A 7890-nucleotide genomic window follows, 5' to 3' on the forward strand; every position below is an offset into this window, starting at 1 on the left:
GCTTGGTACTGTGTAGCCAGTCTATAAAATCTTCATTTTCTCCTTTTTAAATTCTTTTCTTCTTAAAAAGAGTCTGTGTTCAAATTCCAGCTCCCCCTCTTTCTAGTGGTGGAATCTTGTACAAGTTACTTAACTTCTCTGTAAAATATTAATAATAATTTGAGCAAGAAAACTTCTTTAAAAATACGTATTTCAGCATAGAACTTTAAAAAGTATAGTCTATGGAGATATATTTTAAAAAGAAATATGTTAGGAGAGGAAAAAGAGTCTATGATGCAATATAAGCTTTAGCACAAACTCTGAGGATTGAGGAACAAGTGGGAGAGTTTCATCGAAGTTGTGTTGACTGGCAACATTCCCTAAAGTTTAGACAAAACAGAAGTTGTGGTAACTAGGTAACTACACATTGTGGTGAGCGTTTAGTGATGTATATAATTATCAAATCACTATGTTGCACACCTGAAACCAATAAAATATTACATATTAACTCTGCTTCAATTTTTAGAAGTCCTAAGGAAGGTTTTTTGCTGGAACATGGTAAGAAAAGCTTGTTTCAGCTCTGAAATAGATGCTAATAGATGCCTGGCAATCAGTCTTTAGAAAATTCCTATTACTGTGTTACCCAAAGATTTTTTGTTTTCTTCCCCCAGCCAATTTCAGGGTTCTCTTCCTTGAGAAAAATGTAAACAGAGGATTGAAGGTGGATAATTATCTTTTCTAAAAACTCACATCCATCAAAAGAATCTTAAAAGCTAAAGATGGCGAATAGACATTTTCCCATGTGTAGGGTTTCCCAGCACTGTATTCAGACACCTCCAGCCTCGTGGTATGCCTGTTATCTAGGCTGGGAATTGAGATTTCTAGAACTCATTGTCCTCATCACAGAGAAACACATGTGCCCTTCAATATCCAGAGGCTGAGGAGCTTTTCTAGTGTAAAATCTTATCACTATTGTGCCGGAGTCCAGCTCTAGCTGAGGTGTGGGTCACGAAGGAAAGGACAGTGTTGGTGAGTAAGGAGATAAATGAGGAGACGAAACACCCAATTAAGGTTGTAGCATCTCCTGACATCAAGCAGCAGGGTCTTTATTTTTATATCTTTTTAAGGTTTCCATAATGTTAAAACATTTTTCTTTAATCGTAAATAATACAATCCTTTTTCTGTCAGTTTACATAATTCCAGCTTATTACCCTTAAGTAAGTATCATCATTTCTTCTAATAGTAGCCATTTAACATGTAATTTTTAACTTTCCCCTAGTCTTATTGTGATTACTAATTCATGTAAGCTACATGCTAAGTACTAAACAGAAAATGGCATGAGACAGTGTTTGGGCTAAGTGTGTGGGCTATGATTTTTACTTATAAGCATGTAAAATTATATAGAGTTTAAGATATGTGTCTAAGGCTCTATAAAGTTTAAGCAGGTTATATAAATGCAAGCTGTATGTCTTTTGGTTATTAAGTGTAATGCTATATTATTAATTAAATTCTATCTTACACATGTGGGTTAAAGCTTACCTCTAAAATCTAGGGATGGTCCTCTTATCACATAAGTTTTAACATTCCTCAACATTCCTATGAATACAATAAAAATGCCTTATTCTTTCATAATATTCATTACCCAATTTCAGATGTTTACACCTTTCCTCCTGCATCTACAGGCACTAGGGCCTTGCAGTCCTCTTTATCTTTTATATAATAACACTAAATCTGCTCTTACTACCTTACCATTAATATAATAATATTTTATAAATTTATTATAAACTTCTATATATGGGATAATTATAAATGTAAATCTTCCTATGTTGCTCATAAATTCTTTCTATGAGGGGGATACCAAAGGTGTGTTCTAATATTATAAAGCAAAATAAGGGGGGCTCTGGGCAGTGGGGACTATCTTTATTACTTTGCTGTTTCATATAAGTTTATTGGGAAAATGGGTTTTTCTATGGCCCAGGTTCCCATAACTTCTTCTCTGGCAATATTCTAAAGAAATCCTGGTTAGTCATGTTTCAGTTCTTACAAAGGGGAGGACAAACTGCATCTATCTACTTTTAAGAGAGGCCTGGGTTGTCCTGCCTCACTTATATGTGGCAGTATGCCTGGAACAGTTGGTCCCATAACATAGTTTTTGTTTCCAGAATTGCTGCTTTGATCAATATTTTGGGTTATGTTATTTACTAAAGATCAATAAATCTTAAATACAAAAGATTTCCCATATATGAGCCCAACCACCAACATCGTAACTGCAAAACTAGGTGCAGGAATTAGCAGGGGCCAGCTATGAGGTTTCCTGTGTCCAGGATTCCTCCTCGTGCCTGGACCTTGTCAAACAGCACGAGCAGCATGGCCCACGCCACCAGTGTGTTTCACAGATCATCTCACGGTCTGATGAAGGATAGTGGTTTTTTAATCCAGTTAGAAAACTGCTCTTACATTGAAGGGAGTGCTTCAATAGAAATAAGCAAATAATACTTTTGTGCAAATTAGATATAAATTCAGCCCACTTTTCATACTTGCACTTTAGTAGTTCTGTGCAAATGATCCACAGTCACAGGATATTTTCTCTTGGCACTAACAGCCAGTAAAAACAAGAGGTGTTCCAGTAAATATTTGTTGACCTAATTTGCTCTCACCCCACAATGGAAGAAAGAACTGCTCTTAGAGTGTTTGATTTTTGCATCTAGCCTGTTTTCATATGAGGCCACTTGCTGCCATAGTGGCCACTATTGATCTACTGATCCTTGGTTCCTCACCCAATGGAACTTATCTCCACATGTAGATGGACCCAATCACTTCTGATATGTTTCCACATGTACTATTACAGCTTTAAAATATTTTAATAAAATTTTAGCATTGGAAGTTTAATTTAAAAAAGACTTTTATTGTTTCTTGAACACACATTCAGTAAATAGAAGAGAGTAAGATAAAAAAGGGACAGGAGGAAAAAGCAGTGCATCTGAAAATCTAAGGCAACTTCCATCACTTTACCCACCAAAACATCTACATATCGCTCCCTATCCCTCCCTCCCTGCCTCCCTCCTCCTTTCTCCCTCCCTCTCTCTCTCTCTCTCTCTCTCTCTCTCTCTCTCTCTCTCTCTCTCTCTCACACACACACACACACACACACACACACACACACACACACACACACACACACTTTTCCAGTGGGCTCCATCACTATTTTTTGTTCTCTCACACTCACTTGAACGACACAGCCATAGTAAAATCAGTCTTCTAAAAACCATTTCACACTTTTGTTTAATAAAAGCCTAATTAATAGAAAACCAAGTTTCCAGACAATTTTGAGGGACTGCAATGCTCCAGAGTTACTTTACATGCCCTTAACTCAATATCTTAGGTGCATTTACGACCATATCAGGAAACGTGGAGCAAAGAAAAAAATTAACCCTACTTCCCTTGACCATGTTTCCTGTTCAGAAGCCCTCTTAGAACTTCTTAAACATCCGTGGACATGACAGCACTCCCCAAAGAATATTTTTTCATATCAAGTCAAGACCACCTCATCAGTGATGGGTAAAGAAGGAGACTAAGCAAAGGACGTGAAAACACCTGTTACTGGAGCACGTGGGCTCAATACAGAGTTGATTTGAGGTTATTGATACGCACATCATCCTCTTGGATATCAGTGTGATTATGAAATCCCAGTCTTGCTACCATGCCTAAAAGAAACTTTAAACTGGGTGGATACAACAAGTTTTCTGAAACTCCAGGATTGCCTGAAAATATATTTTATTGATTCTACTTTGCTTCCAAATAAAGCATAACAAGCAGAAAATAAAATGATGTGGAGAGAAAAACACTGGTCCCTGTTTACTTCTAGGGTTGTTCTATGAATGGTGCTTTCAAAAAAAAGCCCTGACCTGGAAGTGAGGCCTGAAGGCCTTTTTATTCAGCTCTGTCCATCCGGCCCTCTTTCTAGCTCGCTGAACTCATAGGTCCATCATGGCGCCTTTGCCAGTGGTTCTGTGAGTTTCAGTCTCTTTTGTCCTTTCAGCCTCTTAGTTATTCTGTGCTAATACACTAGTCAACCCTTATTTAAAAAGTCATTCAGTTTTATTTTTGCAACTTCTAACCCATCTTCCTGATTGGTGGGAAAAAAAGTCTTCTTGAGTCTGAGAAGCATATGATGTAGTAAATGCTTTAGATGTTTTTTTTTATTTCAAGAAAATATGGATTGACAACAAACAATGTTAAGGACTTCTGCTCTTATTGTAACCAAGAGGGTCAGATCATCTCTCTGCATGCAGCGACTATCATTGTGTCTTCTGTATTAGAAAGAAAAGGAAAGTCCAACTTTCACCCCAATGTGAACATGAGCAAGGAACTCTACAAGGTCTCTCACATTCTTAACTGTCAGCAGCATAGGTCACAGCCTATTAAATGTTAATGCAAAATTAAGTATTTTCCCAAGTGATCTTGTTTCCAAATCCTCCATCCAATATGAAATAAACATGACATGACATCCTTTTTAAGTGATCCAAATCATACCAGACCTCAGAAGAAACAAATCACAGACACTTAATAGTTATGCAGCTATTGCTTTCATTTATGTATTTGTTAAGCTATTTTAAAAATGCATCTGCAGTGATGTTCACAGAATAGATTATGTATTAAGAATTAGGGCTTTCTCTTCTGAAGGTAGGAACAAAGGTCAACAATTTAATTACAAAGCCCTTGCCTAGGCTATGTGTAGGTCATTTTTCAGTGAGGAAAAGGCAGTTCTAAAGAACTGTTTCTCTTGACTCTATTTCAGTGCTGGAGAGTCAAATATCTCTTGTGTTAGAATAAAACAAATGTTTACAAATTCCCTTAAGGAAAAGCAATGATTTTTCTTATTAAAATTACCATTGTTGGGGATTATCATGACTCGAGTATTGGACAGCTACTCACAGCCAAGAGCCTACTCCTCTTGCACATCACTTTTATTGCTCTGCATACATGTTTTTCCTGAAATAGAAAAAAAGTGAATACTGATTTTGAGTCAGCTCAAAATTCAGTCAAGCTGAGAATCAGCTGAGAAACGCTGTCAGTTAAGCGAACAGACAACAGCCACAACGACAAGGGCTCACGCTGCTGGGCTGCATAATGTCCAGCCTGGGGGAGAGCAGAGGTCAGAAAGTTCTTTGTCTTTGGCTCCCCTCACAGCTGTTCCCATCTTGGCCACTAGGAGGAGCTAGTGAAAAGGCAAAGCTGTTAAGCAGCTCTGCCTAGCTCAGAACTGCAGTAGCTTCTCATTTTCTTTAGGACAAATAAGAAGTTCGTTCCTAAGACTCACTAGGATTCTGCAGGTCGGGCTTTCTCTTTTTGGCTCTCTGCAGCGTTCTCAATCCTTTGCTTTCTAGGTTCAGTCATATGCTTTCTTTTAGCGTTTTGATCTCACGGCCCTCTTACTGCAAGGCTATTATTGCACATGCATCTGTGGAGGCCTCTGGCATTCTCTACAGAACATTACCCCACCAACCCATTCTCCATCAGTCCTCTGTTTATTCTTTTTATTCCAACTGATAACTGTTTCTCTGGGAAGCAATGTGACATTGCCTCTGTGACATCCCAGTCTGGATCAGAGTCTTCTGTAATAAACTGTCAGAAAATGGCTGGTCTCCTTTACACTAATATCAAGTAAAATAAACTTATTCTTTTAGTTTTTTTGATAAATTCTATGTTCCCCAATAAATATGTAAGTTCCATGAATTTTCATTACATAAGAGAGTGACTGACACAAAGTGGCACTAAATAAATAGTTGTTTAAGGAACACAGAAATTAATCATTGGCGAGTATTGTAGCAAGGCAGATTTCCTTAAACTTACACTAGTCTGAATTAACCAGTGTTGGTGTTTCCTCCTGGTACAAAATGCCTTCTGGCAGAAGCAAGACTTTCCCCAGGAACTTTCCAGCAAGAAGAATAATGGAGTTAATGACTTCATGTCAGATAATTCATTATTAGCATGGACACAGATACAAGTTTCACAGAAAGAAACTACAAGATAAAAATCCCTCATGTTTTGTTCTTATTACATGCATAAAATCAATTTAAAAAGTTTACACTTTTTCTTCCCATAGAAGTTAATAACAGGATTTAGGGTAAAAGATGGCAGTGTACGAAGGCAAGGCAAAAACCTTCTCCCAAAATCACATAGAACATGAAAATACAGCAAATACAACTAGCCCTGAAAACAACCTGAAGACTACTGACTTCCTACATCTGGGGAAGAAGACCCTACAGAAGAAGGTAAGGTGGCAAAGCCATGATCTGCTGGGACCCAAGCCCTTCCCCCACTCTGGCCAATGGGCAGAAGGCAGAGGAAAGGAGAGGGTAGGGAGTGGAAGCCCAGGATCGCTGAATAGCTGGCCCTGGAGATCTGCTCTGGGAACATGAGCCCACATTGCATGATGCCCTGGTGATTGGTGGGGCTGGAAACACTTGGGGAGGAACACTTGGGGAGGCTGAGATACCAGCCTCCTGTGCAGAACAGGCATGCTCTACTGGCCTTCCTGAGAAAGAAGGCAGAGTGGGCAGTTTGAAAGACTTCCAGGCAGTGAGAGGGGTGACAGAGGGGCAATGATTGCACAGTGCTCTCTGCTTAGGAAAAAGGTTAGGTGGACATAATCTCCCAGCCCACCCTCAGCCCAACAGGCTGAGGTTTTGGTAGTTTGCATCTTTCATAGAACTGGTCCATTTAATCTAAATTGTTAAATTTGGACTATAGTTGTTCATACTACTTATTTGTTTAATGGCCATGGAATCAATAATGATTATCCCTTTTTCATTTATTGTATTCATAATTTGTGTTTTACTTTCTTTATTCCTGTCTTATTATGTTATTTTTGCTTGCTTTACTCCTTTTCCCTAGTTGCCTAAAGTGGAAGCTTCGGCTACTGGCTTTAGATTTCTTCTTTTCTAACAAAGACATTTAATGCTATAAATTTTCATGTAAACACTATTTTCATTGCGTCCTCTAAATTTTGATGTAATATTTTCATTTTCCTTCAATAAAAAAATTTTTTAAATGTCTCTCAAGACCTTTTTTTTGAGCCAGTGCTATTTAGAAGTGTGTGGTTTAATTTCCAAATATTTGGGATTGTCCATGTTAGGCTGGAGGAAGGAAAAACAAGGACATGCAAACAGAACAGAGAGATGCCATAGGGGGAGAACAGACCAGACCCCAAGGTCTGTGCCTTATATGGAAAGGAGACATCTCTTCCTGAATTCCATCCTTCTGATGTGCCAGCTAAGACCCGAATGTCAGCCTCCTCCTTCTTGGAAGGAAAAAAGTTTCTAGTTGTCTATTATGTCACCTTTAGCCAATCATACCTCTCCTTGCCCCCTAGGATAGCTTGCCCACTCCTCCCCCTCCTAATCCCTTATAAGCCCCCACCTCCCTGACCAGGTGTGACTTCCCCGACCTGTAATACCCAGACCGCGGAACATCACCTGGGAGTTGCACTAAATAAATAGTTGTGGCCCTTTGTTGCCTCTCTTCGTCTGCTTATTTCGGCTAAAATTTATCTTACACTCCAGATGTGTTTCTGTTTGCTAATACATTATATACATTATATTACATTATTATATAATACATTATATTATATAAATTTTTTATAATACATTTTTATTATAAAAAACATTATTTCTAATAATGTTATTATAATACATTTTTATTGTTCTTGCTTTATCTATTGGGTGAATTAAGACCAAGAAACATACCATCTGCAAAAAATGACAATTTTACTTCTTCATTTTTTATTTGGATGCCTTTTATTTCTTTATAAGAGTGGTGAGAGTAGGTACCCTTGTCTTTTTCTGATCTTAGAAGAAAAGTTCTTTTCTTTTTTTTAACATTGAGTATGATGTTAGCTGTGCGTTTGTT

The 7890-nt window shown here is 38.0% G+C and overlaps 1 long non-coding RNA gene across 1 annotated transcript in view; it reads left to right on the forward strand.

The window, feature by feature from the left end:
* LOC140845137 (uncharacterized) overlaps positions 1-7561 on the forward strand; it is a 31492-nt gene extending 23931 nt beyond the window's left edge. Inside the window, exon 4 of the long non-coding RNA XR_012123845.1 lies at positions 6086-7561. This is a non-coding gene — a long non-coding RNA (uncharacterized lncRNA). The remainder of the gene's footprint in view (positions 1-6085) is intronic.
* Positions 7562-7890: the final 329 nt, after the last annotated feature.

This window comes from Manis javanica, chromosome 12 (assembly GCF_040802235.1).
Source record: "Manis javanica isolate MJ-LG chromosome 12, MJ_LKY, whole genome shotgun sequence".
NCBI lineage: Eukaryota > Metazoa > Chordata > Mammalia > Pholidota > Manidae > Manis > Manis javanica.